An 18,441-nucleotide genomic window follows, 5' to 3' on the forward strand; every position below is an offset into this window, starting at 1 on the left:
CCGTCTTTCGGCAGAAGCCGCGGTCCGGAGCGCACCGCCATCGGCACAATGCTCTGTGCGCGAAAAAGCCGCTTCTTCGCCTCCGGGAGACGGAGAGCTCGGCAGATGCTGAGACGCGTTAAACGAAAGCCCAAAGCACCAGGATTGAGTGCACAGCTCTCAAACTGAGCCAGGAAAAGAACTAATCACTTTCCAGACGTTTAAGCTTTCTTTACCAGACGAAGGGAAAAAGTTCTCTGACAACTTTTCTTTGCACCTTTCTAAGCTATTTGAAGCACTCCGTGGGGAATCTTACTATTTCTTTTCGCCTCGGAGCTGACAGGACTTCAACTAGCTTTATGAAAACACGTCCTGGGATTCTTAGTGTGCTGGCACAGTTTTTTCTTGAGAGAAAGCCTGGAAAAGCTTTTTCGCTAAGATGTAGGCGGCAAGAGCCACAGAAGACGGGTTACCGGAACTAGCCGAAGGTAGGTGCCGGTTCCCGGCATCTATCGGCAGAAGCTGCGGTCCGGAGCGCACAGCGATCGGCACAATGCTCTGTGCTCGAACAAGCCGCTTCTTCGCCTCTGGGCGGCAGAGAGCCCGGCAGATGCTGAGACGCGTTAAACGAAAGCGCAAAGCACCGGGATTGAGTGCACAGCTCTCAAACTGAGCCAGGACAAGAACTAACCACTTTCCAGACGTTTAAACTTACTTTAACATAGGAAGGGAAAAAGTTTTGGACAACCCCACCACTTCTAAAATTCTATTTAGAAGTAAAAAAGAACCCATTCAAACAACTAAGTCTCTGTTCCCATCTGTATAAAATAAGCAGTTCATTTCCTGCTTTCTTAGCAGATTCTTTAGCTTCTATTATTATGGCAACCTTTCTTGCTCTTCTAGATTAGAACCAAATTCTTACAGCATATGATGAAACATAGGTTTGCTGTATCTTATATATCCTATATTCTATATCTTATATTCTTATATACAGAAGTCCAGCAAGGAATTCAGACCTCAAAAGAAGGGTCTGTAGAACAAGATTCAGCACAACGTTGGGACATATAAGCTATTTTTCAGGAAAAGCGGCCAAACGGAAACTTTTTAGACTTCTATATGATCATGGCTGCTTGCTTCCAGAACCTGACCTAAGTTGCTGGAAACTAGCTGCAGTATTATTGTGGGCAGTGCTGTGAATGTAGGACATGGTCATTCTTCTCTTCCATTGAAAACCTCAAGTGGAGTCGCATCACTTCTCTTCAAAATTCTGGATTTCTTTGCAAACTGGTAAAATAATGATAAATAAAGTGTTCTGTTCATGAAGTTTGAACCTAATGTTCAAAACGAAAAAGAAAAAACATTCAGATATGGTCTGCAATAATACAGCAGAGGAGAAGATGAACCAGACTGGCCTACAAAAGAAAGAAGTGAAGCAGAATTTGGGCTATTGGAATACCTTGTGATGAATTATTCAAATAAATCAAGAAATTAAAATAACCTATTCAAATTCAATCAGTGATGGACAGACGGAGAAAAAAGACTAATTACTACTAATATGTCTTTCATTCTCCAACAAGAAGTGCAATGATCCTCTTGAATGCACAGAAGATTTTTGGAAAAGACAGCAGCCTTCTTCTTGCCAACATATTCCTCAGAACTCCAGGAGACAAATCATTTGAGCTATGAGGAGCTTCCTCTCTGTCAAACTTCCACAGCATAGCCAATATTCTCTTCCTTTAGGGATCCTCGCCTCCCTGGGGGAGTGGTGGATAGTCTACAGCCCCGGTACATCAGCCAGACACTCCGCCTTATTTCCCATGGCTTCTGCAGCAAGGACATCATCTCCACTGCCTTTCTAGCCAAAATATATGCAAGGCACCACAAAGAACATAGCCAAAACCATGAGCACAGCTTATGGGCTTTGAAAGAAAAATCTCAGGATGGCAATACTGGATCTTCTGATCCAAACCATCAAGAAACCTTTCTTCAGAGGTGTTGGGAAAGACGAAAGTTTGACAAGAAAGTCTCACAGATATGTATGCTTGGCAGAAAGATTTTGAATGTGGAGTCTGAAGAAAGAATAGAGTTGGAAGCAAGTTTTCATCTAGAAGGAAAGAATTGCTGAGCCAGTCTTACTGGATAACCAAGGAGGCAAAAGGTATGTTAGTTAGAAGGGGCTTTTATGACTTAGAGCAAAGGATAAACCCACCCCAAAGAAGAAGATGATTTCACCAAGCTGGAAGATAGCACAGGCAAACAAGTCAGCAAATGTGGCAAGCAGAAAAAAGGTCTCCGAATGTTCCACTGCCAAGAAAACTGAAAACAACTTTCAGCTTCAACTGTAATGTACTGACTTTTAGTGAGTGGGAATAGTAACATGACTATGGTAATTAGAGTAGTTATGATAGGCTATAGATAAGAGCTAAGGGATAGATTGGTTCTACTGTATGAAGATGCTCAGCAAAGTATATAATGCATTGTAACCAAAACCAAAGGCTCTCCAGGCCTGCCTGCAGCTAGAGCTGACAGATGTAGGTACAGGCTCTGTCACCCACCACCCTGGGCTGCTGCAATGTCTTGGATGGAATAAACTGCATTTTGGAGAGCCGCCTGGAGTCCCGCATCGCTCAATTAGGCTCTTACATGAGGTGAAAAACTCTTCTGTGTATTGTACAAAAAATAGCTATGTAATCTAGAGTTGCATGACCCAATATTTCTATTGAATAGGAACAATTTTTATCAATATTATGGATCCACTTCTTTTCAGTGTGTTTGGTAAAAAACGTCAAGTATCCTTTAAAAGGAATTATTGGATGCGTACTGAGTACTACGGATTAGTTAAGGTGTTGGTTTGGCATGGCTTGGTTTTTGGTGGGGAGGGAAGAAGTCAGCCACAGAAGTGATTTTTTGTGGAAAGCTCCTAGAAACTTCCTCCATGCCTGGCAAAGTGAATCCCTGCTTGGCACTAAGAACAGACATGCTGCTAAGCCAGTTACAGAAGCTGGTAGTGCCTCGGTGATATATTGAAGAAGGAAATCAAAACTGCAGCCAGTTGAATTTGAAGTTGGGAAACTTTTGGGTTGGCACCTCTCCTGGTTTGAAAGCAAAACCAGTGAGACACTCTGATGCAGAGGGTGTTTATTATTGTAATGCAGTTCTCGTAGTCCGTTTATAATCCTTCCTATTTTGTGCTGTTCTAGCATATGTTATTATGAATGGATTGTTCCTTTCCCCCCTGCAGTGTTGGTTTTTCCCCATAGACCTGCCCTTTTGTTCCCTGTTCCTTCTCCCATTGAACATCAACCCCTCCCCAAGCCTGCCCCTTTCTCTAGAAACTTCCCTATCAATTTTGTGCCCTTCGAAACCCCATCAGTTTGTTCAAGTTATTCTCCTCCCTTGTAGTCCCCCTACTGGTTTAAACATTGTGTTCCCCGCCTTGTGTTCCACCCCCACTTTCTCCCAGTTGCTTCAAGATTGTATCCTCCCCTGGGACCTCTCCCCTTTTAAGAAGTTGATGTTTGGCTCTGTTCCCTGGGCCAGGGCCTCCCAGCCAGCGCCTGTTGGGTTTGGGGGCGTTGCTTCGCCCACCGGGACCTGGACCTTCATTCTGTGAGCCAGGTCTGGGCTCTCTATTCCGACCATGGGGTGCAGGGCCCCCTGAAAACGGTGGCTGGTGGATCAGCCTGTTTGGGGTCTCAGTGGACCACTATCTGCTACAGCTCTTTCAAATGAAAAAAAAAAACCCAAAAAGAAAAAACAAACAAACAAACAAACAAAATTAATTAAAAAGGGTTGAAAGAGCTGGCAGCTCAAAAAATTTTTGCAAGCCTGTTTCAGGACAAAAGGGACTTTCCACACTGTCAAAGAGGAACACCTTCAGTTTGGACTTTTTCCTGAAACTCAGCTGTTTGGACTTGAAGCAATGAACTTTCCTTGGCCTGTTTTTGCATTTTCTTTTATTTTAAGATTGTTTTGGTGATGTGATGGGAATTTGGTGTTCTGCAGGTGAAGAATTTCCCTGATGGTTCCACACCAGCAATATTTTGATTGGCAAAACATAACAAGAAATGCCTCTCAGATGTTTGTTCTTTCCTCTGCTTGGTCCAGCAGATGAAATTGCAAACATTTTTCTTTATAATTGCTTTTTAATATAAAAAGGGTGAGATGTCACCAACATATTTTATGAGAAATCCTTTCCTTAGGATTTTTCCTCTCCTGAGAGCTGAGAGCCTGAGGAACAAACTGTAAACAATTCTTATCTGCTACTGTGGAATGCAACGGGGAGAAATCTGTGATTGGCACCGTCAGACTGTTTGCAATTAAGAGCCTATCACAGGACACCTGTTCTGCTAGTCTCAGTCTGAGAAGACCTGAGTTTACATTCTATTCTATTCTTAGCATAGCCTTGTAGTGAAACATTTCTATTTATTCTTTTAGAAGAGTTTTATATCTTATATATCATATAAAAATAAATCAAGCCTTCTGATGCATGGAGCCAACTGTCTCGTCTCTTCCCTCATCCTGGGACCCCAGGAAAACCATGTAACAGGTGCCAGTTTGCGTCTGGGAGGCATCCTGTGCAATGCAGAATTTTAGGAGCCAGAAGGCTGGTCTGAGCCACAGGCCCTGGAAAAAAATCTTTGCCCCATTTCCCAGGTTTGGAAAACTCACCAACCCTAGTCCTAGGAGTCAGTTTGCAGGAGGTACTTGGCACTCTCAAACCAGCCAGAGGTGGCACTGGTGCCAGCTTGGTCCTGGGAGGCATCCTGCACAAAGTGGAATTTTAGGAGCCAGAAGGCTGCTCTGAGCCAGAGGCCCTGAATCACCAATGCTGCCCCTTTCCCAGAAAACACAGCTCACTAACCATGGTTCATGGTGTCAGTTTGCAGGAGGTACTTGGCACTATCAAACCAGCCCAAATTTCCACTGGGACCAGCTTGGGTCTGGGAGGCGTCCTGCGCAATGCGGAATTTTTTGAGCCAGAAGACTGCTCCGAGTACCAAGCCCTGAAACAGCAACAACGATCGTTTTCCAGGAGAAACTAGACGCAAAAACCCTGGTTCTAGGTGTCAGTTTTCAGGAGTTACTTGGCACTCTCAAACCAGCCCAAGTTGGCACTGGTGCCAGCTTGGTCCTGGGAGGCATCCTGCGCAATGTGGAATTTTAGGAGCTAGAAGACTGCTTCGAGCCACAAGCCCTAGAACACCAACGCAATGCTGCCCCTTTTCCTGGAAGCAAGACTCAGCAACCCTGGTTCTTGGAGTCAGTTTTCAGGAGGTACTTGGCACTCTCAAACCAGCCTGACTTGGCACTGGTGCCAGCTTGCCTCTGGAAGGCGTCCCGCGCAATGTGGAATTTTTTTATCCAGAAGGCTGCTCCGAGCCACAAGCCCTGGAACAAAAACTTTGCCGCATTTCCCAGGTGAAAAACTCACCAAACCTGGTTCTAGGTTTCAGATTGCAGGAGGTACTCGGCACTCTCATACCAGCCCAAGTTGGAACTGGTGCCATCTTGCGTCTGGGAGGCATCCGGCGCAATGCGGAATTTTAGGAGCCAGAATGCTGCTCCGAGCCACAGGCCCTGGAACACTAACATCGCCCATTTTCCTGGAGAAACGAGACTCACCAACTCTGATTCTAGGTTTCAGTTTGCAGGAGGTACTTGGCACTCTCAAACCAGCCCAAGTTTGCACTGGTGCCAGCTTGGCCCTGGAAGCCATCCTGCACAATGCGGAATTTTAGGAGCCAGAAGGCGGCTCTGAGCCACAAGCCCTGAATCACCAATGCCGCCCCTTTCCCTGGAAACAAAGCTCACTAGCTCTGGTTCTTGGTGTCAGACTGCAGGAGGTACTTGGCACTCTCAAACCAGCCCAAGTTTCCACTGGTGCCAGCTTGCCTCTGGGAGGTGTCCTGTGCAATGCTGAATTTTTTGAGCCAGAAGGCTGCTCCGAGCCAAAGGCCCTGGAACAACAACGCAACGCTGCACCTTTTCCCTGGAAGCGAGACTAACCGACCCTGTTTCTTGTCTCAGTTTTCAGGAGGTACTTGGCACTCTCATACCAGCCAGAGTTGGCACTGGTGCCAGCTTGGTCCTGGGAGGCATCCTGCGATATGCGGAATTTTAGGAGCCAGAAGGCTGCTCTGAGTACCAGGCCCTGGAACAAAATCTTTGCCCCATTTCCCAGGTTTGGAAAACTCACCAACCCTAGTTCTAGGTATGGGTTTTCAGGAGGTACTTGGCACTCTCAAACCAGCCCAAGTTGGCACTGGTGCCATCTTGGTCCTGGGAGGCATCCTGCGCAATGCGGAATTTTAAGAGCCAGAAGGCTGCTCTGATCCACAAGTCCTGGAACAAAAACTTTGCCTCATTCCCAGGTTTGGAAAACTCACCAACCCTTGTTCTAGGAGTCAGTTTGCAGGAGGTACTTGGCACTCTCAAACAAGCCCAAGTTGGCACTGGTGCCAGCTTGGTCCTGGGAGGCATCCTGCGCAATGCGGAATTTTTTGAGTCAGAAGGCTGCCCAGAGCCACAGGCCCTGGAACACCAACAACGCCCGTTTTCCTGGAGAAACAGGACTCACCAACCCTGGTTCTAGGCTTCAGTTTGCAGGAGTTTTTTGGCACTCTCAAACAAGCCTAAGTTAGCACTGGTGCCAGCTTGGTCCTGGGAGGCACCCTGCACATTGCAGAATTTTAGGAGCCAGAAGGCTGCTCTGAGCTACAGGCCCTGGATCACCAATGCCGCCCCTTTCCCTGGAAACAAAGCTCACTAGCCCTGGTTCATGGTGTCAGACTGCAGGAGGTACTTGGCACTCTCAAACCAGCCTGAGTTGGCACTGGTGCCAACTTGCCTCTGAGAGGCCACCGCGCAATGCAGAATTTTTTGAGCCAGATGGCTGCTCCGAGCCAAAGGCCCTGGAACACCAACGCAACGCTGCACCTTTTCCCTGGAAGCGAGACTAACCAAACCTCGTTTTGGACTCAGTTTTCAGGAGGTACTTGGCACTCTCAAACCAGCCCAAGTGGGCACTGGGGGCAGCTTAATCGTGGGAGGCATCCTGCGCAATGCAGAATTTTAAGAGCCAGAAGGCTGCTCTGAGCCACAAGCCCTGGAACAAAATCTTTGCCTCATTTCCCAGGTTTGGAAAACTCACCAACCCTAGTGCTAGGAGTCAGTTTGCAGGAGGTACTTGGCACTCTCAAAAAAGCCCATGTTGGCACTGGTGCCAGCTGAGTCCTGGAAGGCATCCTGCAAAATGCGGAATTTTAGGAGCCAGAAGGCTGCTCCGGGCCACAAGCCCTGGAACACCAATGCAACGCTGCCCGTTTTCCCTGGAAACAATACTCACCAACCCTGGTTAATGATGTCAGTTTACAGGAGGTACTTGGCACTGTCAATCCATCCAGAGTTTCCACTGGTGCCAGCTTGGTCCTGGGAGGCATCCTGCGCAATGCAGAATTTTAGGAGCCAGAAGGCTGCTCCGAGTACCAGGCCCTATAACGCCAACAACGCCCGTTTTCCTGGAGAAACAAGACGCACCAACCTTGGTTCTAGGTCTCAGTTTACAGGAGGTACTTGGCACTCTCAAACAAGCCCAAGTTGGCACTGGTGCCAGCTTGGTCCTGGGAGGCATCCTGCGCAATGCGGAATTTTAGGATCCAGAAGGCTGCAGTGAGCCACAAGCCCTGGAAAAAATCTTTGCCCCATTTCCCAGGTTTGGAAATCTCACCAACCCTAGTTCTAGGAGTCACTTTGCAGGAGGTACTTGGCACTCTGAAAAAAGCCCATGTTGGCACTGCTGCCAGCTTCTGTCTGGGAGGCATCCTGCGCAATGCGCTATTTTAGGAGAGAGTTGGATGCTCAGAGCCACAGGCCCTGAAACCACCAACGCTGCCCCATTTTCCCTGGAAACATAGCTCACCAACCCTGGTTCTAGGTTTCAGATTGCAGGAGGTACTTGGCATTCTCAAACCAGCCCAAGTTGGCACTGGTGCCAGCTTGCGTCTGGGAGGCATCCTGCGCAATGCGGAATTTTAGGAACCAGAAGGCTGTTCCGAGCCACAGGCACTGGAACACCAAAAACGCCTGTTGTCCTGGATAAACAAGACTCACCAACCCTGGTTCTAGGTGTCAGTTTTCAGGAGGTAATTGGCACTCTCAAACAAGCCCAAGTTGGCACTGGTGCCTGTTGCTAACATATTTTATGAAAAATCCTTTACTTAGGATTTTTCCTTTCCTTAGAGCTGAGTAGCCTCAGGAACAACGGTAAACAATTCTTATCTGCTGCTGTGGAATTCCACGGGAAAATCTGTGATTGACTCCGTCAAACTGTTTGCAATTAAGAGCCTATCCCAATTCACCTGTTCGGCCTGTCTCGGGCTGAGAAGACTTCAATTTACACATTCCTATGCTATTCTTAGCTTAGCCTTGTAGTGAAACCTTTCTCTTTACTCTTTTAGTATAGTTTCTATATCTTATATAACATTTTATAATAAATCAAAGCCTTCTGATACATGGAGTCAACGTTGTCGTCTCTTCCCTCATCCTGAGACCTCAGAAAACCCCTGTAATAGGTGCCGGCTTGGTCCTGGGAGGCATCCTGCACAATGCGGAATGTTTTGAGCCAGAAGGCTGCTCTGAGCCACAAGCCCTGGAACACCAACGCAACGCTGCACCTTTTTCCTGGAAGCAAGACTCACCAACCCTGGTTCTTGCAGTCAGTTTTCAGAAGGTACTTGGCACTCTCAAAGCAGCGTGACATGGCACTGGTGCCAGCTTGGTCCTGGGAGGCATCCTGTGCAATGCAGAATTTTAGGAGCCAGAAGGCTGCTCTGAGTACCAGGCCCTGGAACACAAACACCGCCCGTTTTCCTGGAGAAATAAGACCCCCCCAACCCTGGTTCTAGGTGTCAGTTTTAAGGAGGTTCTTGGCACTCTCAAACAAGCCCAAGTTGGCACTGGTGCCAGCTTGGTCCTGGGAGGCATCCTGCGCAATGCGGAATTTTAGGAGCAAGAAAGCTGCTCTGAGCCACAAGCCCTGGAACAAAAACTTTGCCCCATTACCCAGGTTTGGAAAACTCACCAACCCTAGTTCTAGGGGTCAGTTTGCAGGAGGTACTTGGCACTCTCACACAAGCCCAAGTGGGCACTTTTGCAAGCTTGGTCCTGGGAGACATCCTGCGCAATGCGGAATTTTAGGAGAGAGTAGGCTGCTCCGAGCCACAGGCCAGGAAGCAATCAACGCTGCCAATTTTCCCTGGAAACATAGCTCACCAACCTGGTTCTAGGCTTCAGACTGCAGGAGGTACTTGGCACTCTCAAACCAGCCACAGTTGGCACTGGTGCCAGCTTGAGTCTAGGAGGCATCCTTCGCAATGAGGAATTTTTTGAGCCAGAAGGCTGCTCAGAGCCACAAGCCCTGGAACAAAACCGCCCGTTTTCCTCAAGAAACAAGATGCACCAACCCTGGTTCTAGGGGTCAGTTTGCAGGAGGTACTTGGCACTCTCAAACAAGCCAGAGTTGGCACTGGTGCCACCTTGGTCCTGGGAGGCATCCAGCGCAATGCGGAATTTTTTGAGCCAGAAGGCTGCTCAGAGACACAGGCCCTGGAACAATAACACCGCCCGTTTTCCTGGAGAAACAAGACTCGCCAACCGTGGTTCTAGGCTTTAGATTGTAGGAGGTACTTGGCACTCTCAAACAAGCCAGAGTTGGCACTGGTACCAGCTTGGTCCTAGGAGGCATCCTGCGCAATGCGGAATTTTAAGAGCCAGAAGGCTGCTCTGAGCCACCGGCCCTGGAACAAAAACTTTTCCTCATTTCCCAGGTTTGTAAAAATCACCAACCCTAGTTCAAGGGGTCAGTTTGCAGGAGGTCCTTGGCACTCTCACACAAGCCCAAGTCGGCACTTTTGCAAGCTTGGTCCTGGGAGACATCCTGGGCAATGCGGAATTTTAGGAGGGAGTAGGCTGCTCAGAGCCACAGGCCCGGGAACAATCAACGCTGCCAATTTTTCCTGGAAACATAGACTCACCAACCCTGGTTCTAGGCTTCAGATTGCAGGAGGTACTTGGCACTCTCAAACCAGCCCAAGTTGGCACTGGTGCCAGCTTGCGTCTAGGAGGCATCCTTCGCAATGCGGAATTTTAGGAGCCAGAAGGCTGCTCAGAGCCACAGGCCCTGCAACACCGCCCGTTTTCCTGGAAAACAAGACTCACCAACCCTAGTTCATGGTGTCAGATTGCAGGAGGTACTTGGCACTCTCAAACAAGCCCAAGTGGGCACTTGTGCCAGCTTAGTCCTGGGAGGCATCCTGCACAATGCGGAGTTTTAGGAGCCAGAAGGCTGCTCTGAGCCACAGGCCCTGGATCACCAATGCCGCCCCTTTCCCCGGAAACAAAGCTCACTAACCCTGGTTCATGGTGTCAGACTGCAGGAGGTACTTGGCACTCTCAAACCAGCCCAAGTTGGCACTGGTGCCAGCTTGCCTCTGGGAGGCGTCCCGCGCAATGTGGAATTTTTTGATCCAGAAGGCAGCTCTGAGCCACAAGCCCTGGAACAAAAACTTTGCCCCATTTCCCAGGTTTGGAAAACTCACCAACCGTAGTTCTAGGAGTCAGTTTGCAGGAGGTACTTGGCACTCTCAAACCAGCCCAAGTTGGCACTGGTGCCAGCTTGGTCCTGGGAGGCATCCTGCGATATGCAGAATTTTAAAAGCCAGAAGGCTGCTCTGAGCCACAGCCCCTAGAACACAAAAACCGCCCCTTTTCCCTGGGAAATAAAACTCACCAACCCTAGTTCATGGTGTCAGTTTTCAGGAGGTACTTGGCACTCTCAAACCAGTCCAAGTTGGCACTGGTGCCAGCTTGGTCCTGGGAGGCATCCTGCGCAATGCGGAATTTTAGGATCCAGACGGCTTCTCTGAGACACAAACCCTGGAACACCAACGCTGCCACTTTTCCCTGGAATCAAGACTCACCAACTCTGGTTCTAAGAATGAGTTTGCAGGAGGTACTTGGCACTCTCAAACCAGCCCAAGGTTGGCCCTGATGACTGCTAACCTCTGGGAGGAGTCCTGCCCAATGCAAGATCCGCAGAAGATGGGTTACCGCAACTGGCCAGGGGAAGGTTCCGGTTCCCGGCGTCTTTCGGCAGAAGCCGCGGTCCGGAGCGCACAGCGACCGGCACAATGCCTTGTGCGCGAAAAAGCCGCTTCTTCGCCTCCGGGCGACGGAGAGCTCTGCAGATGCTGAGACGCGGTAAACGAAATCGCAAAGTACAGGGATTGATTGCACAGCTCTCAAACTGAGCCAGGACAAGAACTAATCACTTTCCAGACTTTTAAGCTTCCTTTAACAGACGAAGAGAAAAAGTTCTCTGACAACTTTTCTTTGCACCTTTCTAAGGTATTTGAAGCACTCCGTGGGGAATCTCACATTTTCTTTTCGCATCGGTGCTGATAGGAATTCGCCTAGCTTTATTAAAACACGTCCGGGGATTCTTATTGTGCTGGCACAGTTTTTTCTTGAGAGAAAGCCTGGAAAAGCTTTTTCGCTAAGATGTAGGCGGCAAGAGCCGCAGAAGACGGGTTACCGGAGCTTGCTGAAGGTAGGTGCCGGTTCCCGGCGTCTTTTGGCCGAAGCCGCGGTCCGGAGCGCACAGCGACCGGCACAATGCTCTGTGCGCGAAGAAGCCGCTTCTTTGCCTCCGGGGGACGAAGAGCTCGGCAGATGCTGAGATGCGTTAAACGAAGTCGCAAAGCACCGGGATTGAGTGCACAGCTCTCAAACTGAACCAGGACAAGAACTAATCTCTTTCCAGACGTTTAAGCTTCCTTTAACAGACGAAGGGAAAAAGTTCTCCGACAACATTTCTTCGCACCTTTCTAAGGTATTTGAAGCACTCCGTGGGGAATCTTACTTTTTCTTTTCTTTTCTTTTCTGATCTTTTCGCCTCGGAGCTAGAAAGAACTCGACTAGCTTTATGAAAAACGTCGAGGGATTCTTCCTGTGCTGGCACAGTTTTTTCTTGAGAGAAAGCCTGAAAAAGCTTTTTCGCTAAGATGTAGGTGACAAGAGCCGCAGAAGACGGGTTACCGGAACTAGCCGAAGGTAGTTGCCGGTTCCCGGCGTCTATCGGCAGAAGCCGCGGTCCGGAGCGCACAGCGACCGGCACAATGCACTGTGCGCGAACAAGCCGCTTCTTTGCCTCCGGGCGACGGCAGACGGAGAGCTCGGCAGATGCTGAGACGCGTTAAACGAAAACACCGGGAGAGAGTGCACAGCTCGCAAACTGAGCTAGGACAAGAACTAATCACTTTCCAGACGTTTAAGCTTCGCTTAACAGATGAAGGGAAAAAGTTCTCAGACATCTTCTCTTTGCACCTTTCTAAGGTATTTGAAGCACTCCGTGGGGAATCTTACTTTTTCTTTTCTTTTCTTTTCTGATCTTTTCGCCTCGGAGCTAGAAAGAACTCGACTAGCTTTATGAAAAACGTCGGGGATTCTTCCTGTGCTGGCACATTTTTTTCTTGAGAGAAAGCTTGGAAAAGCTTTTTCGCTAAGATGTAGGCGACAAGAGCCGCAGAAGACGGGTTACCGCAACTGGCCGAAGGTAGGTGCCGCTTCCCGGCGTCTTTCAGGAGAAGCCGCGGTCTGGAGCGCACAGCGACCGGCACAATGCTCTGTGCGCGAAGAAGCCGCTTCTTTGCCACCGGGCGACGAAGAGCTCGGCAGATGCTGAGACGCGTTAAACGAAGTCGCAAAGCACCGGGATTGAGTGCACAGCTCTCAAACTGAGCCAGGACAAGAACTAATCACTTTCCAGATGTTTAAGCTTCCTTTAACAGACGAAGGGAAAAAGTTCTCGGACAACTTCTCTTTGCACCTTTCTTAGGTATTTGAAGCACTCCGCAGGGAATCTTACCTTTTCTTTTCTTTCCTTGTCTTTTCGCCTCGGAGCTAGAAAAACTCGACTAGCTTTATGAAAAACGTTCGGGGATTCTTATTGTGCTTGCACATTTTTTTCTTGAGAGAAAGCCTGGAAAAGCTTTTTCGCTAAGATGTAGGCGGCAAGAGCCGCAGAAGACGGGTTACCGCAACTGGCCGAAGGTAAGTGCCGTTTCCCGGCGTCTTTCGGCAGAAGCCGCAGTCCGGAGCGCACAGCGACCGGCACAATGCTCTGTGCGCGAAGAAGCCGCTTCTTCGCCTCCGGGCGACGAAGAGCTCGGCAGATGCTGAGACGCGTTAAACGAAGGTGCAAAGCACCGGGATTGAGTGCACAGGTCTGAAACTGAGCCAGGACAAGAAATAACCACTTTCCAGACGTTTAAGCTTCCTTTAACAGACGAAGGGAAAAAGTTCTCTGACAACTTTTCTTTGCACCTTTCTTAGGTATTTGAAGCACTCCGCAGGGAATCTTACCTTTTCTTTTCTTTTCTTTCCTTGTCTTTTCGCCTCGGAGCTAGAAAGATCTCGACTAGCTTAATGAAAAACGTTCGGGGATTCTTCCTGTGCTTGCACAGTTTTTTCTTGAGAGAAAGCCTGGAAAAGCTTTTTCGCTAAGAGGTAGGCGGCAAGAGCCGCAGAAGACGTGTTACCGGAGCTGGCCGAAGGAAGGTGCCGGTTCCCGGCGTCTTTCGGCAGAAGCCGCGGTCCGGAGCGCACCGCGACCGGCACAATGCTCTGTGCGCGAACAAGCCGCTTCCTTGCCTCCGGGCGACGAAGAGCTCGGCAGATGCTGAGACGCGTTAAACGAAAGCGCAAAGCACCGGGATTGAGTGCACAGCTCTCAAACTGAACCAGGACAAGAACTAATCTCTTTCCAGACGTTTAAGCTTCCTTTAACAGACGAAGGGAAAAAGTTCTCCGACAACATTTCTTCGCACCTTTCTAAGGTATTGAAGCACTCCGTGGGGAATCTTACTTTTTCTGTCTTTTCTGATCTTTCGCTCGGAGCTAGAAAGAACTCGACTAGCTTTATGAAAAATGTCCGGGGATTCTTATTGTGCTGGCACAGTTTTTTTCTTGAGAGAAAGCCTGAAAAAGCTTTTTCGCTAAGATGTAGGTGACAAGAGCCGCAGAAGACGGGTTACCGGAACTAGCCGAAGGTAGTTGCCGGTTCCTGGCGTCTATCGGCAGAAGCCGCGGTCCGGAGCTCACAGCGACCGGCACAATGCTCTGTGCGCGAAAAAGCCGCTTCTTTGCCTCCGGGCGACAAAGAGCTCGGCAGATGCTGAGACGCGTTAAACGAAAGCACCGGGATTGAGTGCACAGCTCTCAAACTGAGCTAGGACAAGAACTAATCACTTTCCAGACGTTTAAGCTTCGTTTAACAGATGAAGGGAAAAAGTTCTCAGACAACTTCTCTTTGCACCTTTGTAAGGTATTTGAAGCACTCCGCAGGGAATCTTACTTTTTCTTTTCTTTTCTTTTCTGATCTTTTCGCCTCGGAGCTAGAAAGAACTCGACTAGCTTTAAGCAAAACGTCGGGGATTCTTCCTGTGCTGGCACAGTTTTTTCTTGAGAGAAAGCTTGGAAAAGCTTTTTCGCTAAGATGTAGGCGACAAGAGCCGCAGAAGACGGGTTACCGCAACTGTACGAAGGTAGGTGCCGTTTCCCGGCGTCTTTCGGCAGAAGCCGCGGTCCGGAGCGCACAGCGACCGGCACAATGCTCTGTGCGCGAAGAAGCCGCTTCTTTGCCACCGGGCGACGAAGAGCTCGGCAGATGCTGAGACGCGTTAAACGAAGGCGCAAAGCACCGGGATTGAGTGCACTGCTCTCAAACTGAGCCAGGACAAGAACTAATCACTTTCCAGACGTTTAAGCTTCGTTTAACAGACGAAGGGAAAAAGTTCTCGGACAACTTCTCTGCACCTTTCTTAGGTATTTGAAGCACTCCGCAGGGAATCTTACCTTTTCTTTTCTTTTCTTTCCTTGTCTTTTCGCCTCGGAGCTAGAAAGAACTCGACTAGCTTTATGAAAACATGTCCGGAGGTTCTTCCTGTGCTAGCACAGTTTTTTCTTGAGAGAAAGCCTGGAAAAGCTTTTTCGCTAAGATGTAGGCGACAAGAGCCGCAGAAGACGGGTTACCGGAGCTGGCCGAAGGAAGGTGCCGGTTCCCGGCGTCTTTCGGCAGAAGCCGCAGTCCGGAGCGCACAGCGACCGGCACAATGCTCTGTGCGCGAAGAAGCCGCTTCTTTGCCTCCGGGCGACGAAGAGCTCGGCAGATGCTGAGACGCGTTAAACGAAAGCGCAAAGCACCGGGATTGAGTGCACAGCTCTCAAACTGAGCCAGGACAAGAACTAATCTCTTTCCAGACGTTTAAGCTTCGTTTAACAGACGAAGGGAAAAAGTTCTCGGACAACTTCTCTTTGCACCTTTCTAAGGTATTTGAAGCACTCCGCGGGGAATCTTACTTTTTCTTTTCTTTTCTTTTCTGATCTTTTCGCCTCGGAGCTAGAAAGAACTCGACTAGCTTTATGAAAAACGTCGAGGGATTCTTATTGTGCTTGCACAGCTTTTTCTTGAGAGAAAGCCTGAAAAAGCTTTTTCGCTAAGATGTAGGCGACAAGAGCCGCAGAAAACGGGTTACCGCAACTAGCCGAAGGTAGTTGCCGGTTCCCGGCGTCTTTCGGCAGAAGCCGCGGTCCGGAGCGCACAGCGACCGGCACAATGCTCTGTGCGCGAAGAAGCCTCTTCTTCGCCTCCGGGAGACGGAGAGCTCGGCAGATGCTGAGACGCGTTAAACGAAAGCACCGGGAGAGAGTGCACAGCTCTCAAACTGAGCCAGGACAAGAACTAATCACTTTCCAGACGTTTAAGCTTCGTTTAACAGACGAAGGGAAAAAGTTCTCGGACAACTTCTCTTTGCACCTTTCTAAGGTATTTGAAGCACTCTGCAGGGAATCTTACCTTTTCTTTTCTTTTCTTTCGTTGTCTTTTCGCCTCGGAGCTAGAAAGAACTCGACTAGCTTTATGAAAAACGTCGAGGGATTCTTCCTGTGCTGGCACAGTTTTTTCTTGAGAGAAAGCCTGGAAAAGCTTTTTCGCTAAGATGTAGGCGGCAAGAGTTACAGAAGACGGGTTACCGCAACTGGCCGAAGGTAAGTGCCGTTTCCCGGCGTCTTTCGGCAGAAGCCGCGGTCCGGAGCGCACAGCGACCGGCACAATGCTCTGTGCGCGAAGAAGCCGCTTCTTTGCCACCGGGCGTCGAAGAGCTCGGCAAATGCTGAGACGCGTTAAACGAAAGCGCAAAGCACCGGGATTGAGTGCACAGCTCTCAAACTGAGCCAGGACAAGAACTAATCACTTTTCAGACGTTTAAGCTTCGTTTAACAGACGAAGGGAAAAAGTTCTCGGACAACATTTCTTTGCACCTTTCTAAGGTGTTTGAAGCACTCCGCAGGGAATCTTACCTTCTTTTCTTTTCTTTTCTTGTCTTTTCGCCTCGGAGCTAGAAAGAACTCGACTAGCTTTATGAAAAACGTCGAGGGATTCTTCCTGTGCTGGCACAGTTTTTTCTTGAGAGAAAGCCTGGAAAAGCTTTTTCGCTAAGATGTAGGCGGCAAGAGTTGCAGAAGACGGGTTACCGCAACTGGCCGAAGGTAAGTGCCGTTTCCCGGCGTCTTTCGGCAGAAGTCGTAGTCCGGAGCGCACAGCGACCGCCACAATGCTCTGTGCGCGAGGAAGCCGCTTCTTTGCCACCGGGCGTCGAAGAGCTCGGCAAATGCTGAGACGCGTTAAACGAAAGCGCAAAGCACCGGGACTGAGTGCACAGCTCTCAAACTGAGCCAGGACAAGAACTAATCTCTTTCCAGACGTTTAAGCTTCGTTTAACAGACGAAGGGAAAAAGTTCTCGGACAACATTTCTTTGCACCTTTCTAAGGTATTTGAAGCACTCCGCAGGGAATCTTACTTTTTCTTTTCTTTTCTTTTCGTGTCTTTTCGCCTCGCAGCTAGAAAGAACTCGACTAGCTTTATGAAAAACGTTCGGGGATTCTTATTGTGCTTGCACAGTTTTTTCTTGAGAGAAAGCTTGGAAAAGCTTTTTCGCTAAGATGTAGGCGGCAAGAGCCGCAGAAGACGGGTTACTGCCACTCGCCGAAGGTAGTTGCCAGTTCCCGGCGTCTTTCGGCAGAAGCCGCGGTCCGGAGCGCACAGCGACCGGCACAATGCTCTGTGCGCGAACAAGCCGCTTCTTCGCCACCGGGCGACGGAGAGTTCGGCAGATGCTGAGACGCGTTAAACGAAAGCGCAAAGCACTGGGATTGAGTGCACAGCTCTCAAACTGAGCTAGGACAAGAACGAATCACTTTCCAGACGTTTAAGCTTCGTTTAACAGATGAAGGGAAAAAGTTCTCGGATAACTTTTCTTTGCACCTTTCTAAAATATTTGAAGCACTCCGTGAGGAATCTTACTTTTTCTTTTCGCCTCGGAGCTAGAAAGAACTTGGCTAGCTTTATGAAAACATGTCCGGAGGTTCTTCCTGTGCTTGCACAGTTTTTTCTTGAGAGAAAGCCTGAAAAAGCTTTTTCGCTAAGATGTAGGTGGCAAGAGCCGCAGAAGACGGGTTACTGCCACTCGCCGAAGGTAGTTGCCGGTTCCCGGCGTCTTTCGGCAGAAGCCGCGGTCCGGAGCGCACAGCGACCGGCACAATGCTCTGTGCGCGAAGAAGCCTCTTCTTCGCCTCCGGGCGACGGAGAGCTCGGCAGATGCTGAGACGCGTTAAACGAAAGCACCGGGATTGAGTGCACAGCTCTCAAACTGAGCTAGGACAAGAACTAATCACTTTCCAGACGTTTAAGCTTCGTTTAACAGATGAAGGGAAAAAGTTCTCAGACAACTTCTCTTTGCACCTTTCTAAGGTATTTGAAGCACTCCGCAGGGAATCTTACTTTTTCTTTTCTTTTCTTTTCGGTCTTTTCGCCTCGGAGCTAGAAAGAACTCGACTAGCTTTATGAAAAACGTCGAGGGATTCTTCCTGTGCTGGCACAGTTTTTTTCTTGAGAGAAAGCTTGGAAAAGCTTTTTCGCTAAGATGTAGGCGGCAAGAGCCGCAGAAGACGGGTTACCGCAACTCGCCGAAGGTAAGTGCCGTTTCCCGGCGTCTTTCGGCAGAAGCCGCGGTCCGGAGCGCACAGCGACCGGCACAATGCTCTGTGCGCGAAGAAGCCTCTTCTTCGCCTCCGGGCGACGGAGAGCTCGGCAGATGCTGAGACGCGTTAAACGAAAGCACCGGGATTGAGTGCACAGCTCTCAAACTGAGCTAGGACAAGAACGAATCACTTTCCAGACGTTTAAGCTTCGTTTAACAGATGAAGGGAAAAAGTTCTCAGACAACTTCTCTTTGCACCTTTCTAAGGTATTTGAAGCACTCCGCAGGGAATCTTACTTTTTCTTTTCTTTTCTTTTCTTTTCGCCTCGGAGCTAGAAAGAACTCGACTAGCTTTATGAAAAACGT

General features: G+C 49.1%; 1 long non-coding RNA gene across 1 annotated transcript in view; it reads right to left on the bottom strand.

The window, feature by feature from the left end:
- Positions 1–18,441, bottom strand: part of LOC127060447 (uncharacterized) — a 139,745-nt gene that overhangs the window by 66,780 nt on the left and 54,524 nt on the right. Inside the window, exon 2 of the long non-coding RNA XR_007779511.1 lies at positions 1,213–1,310. This is a non-coding gene — a long non-coding RNA (uncharacterized LOC127060447). The remainder of the gene's footprint in view (positions 1–1,212; positions 1,311–18,441) is intronic.

The sequence above is a fragment of the Serinus canaria genome, chromosome 25 (assembly GCF_022539315.1).
Source record: "Serinus canaria isolate serCan28SL12 chromosome 25, serCan2020, whole genome shotgun sequence".
Taxonomy (NCBI): domain Eukaryota; kingdom Metazoa; phylum Chordata; class Aves; order Passeriformes; family Fringillidae; genus Serinus; species Serinus canaria.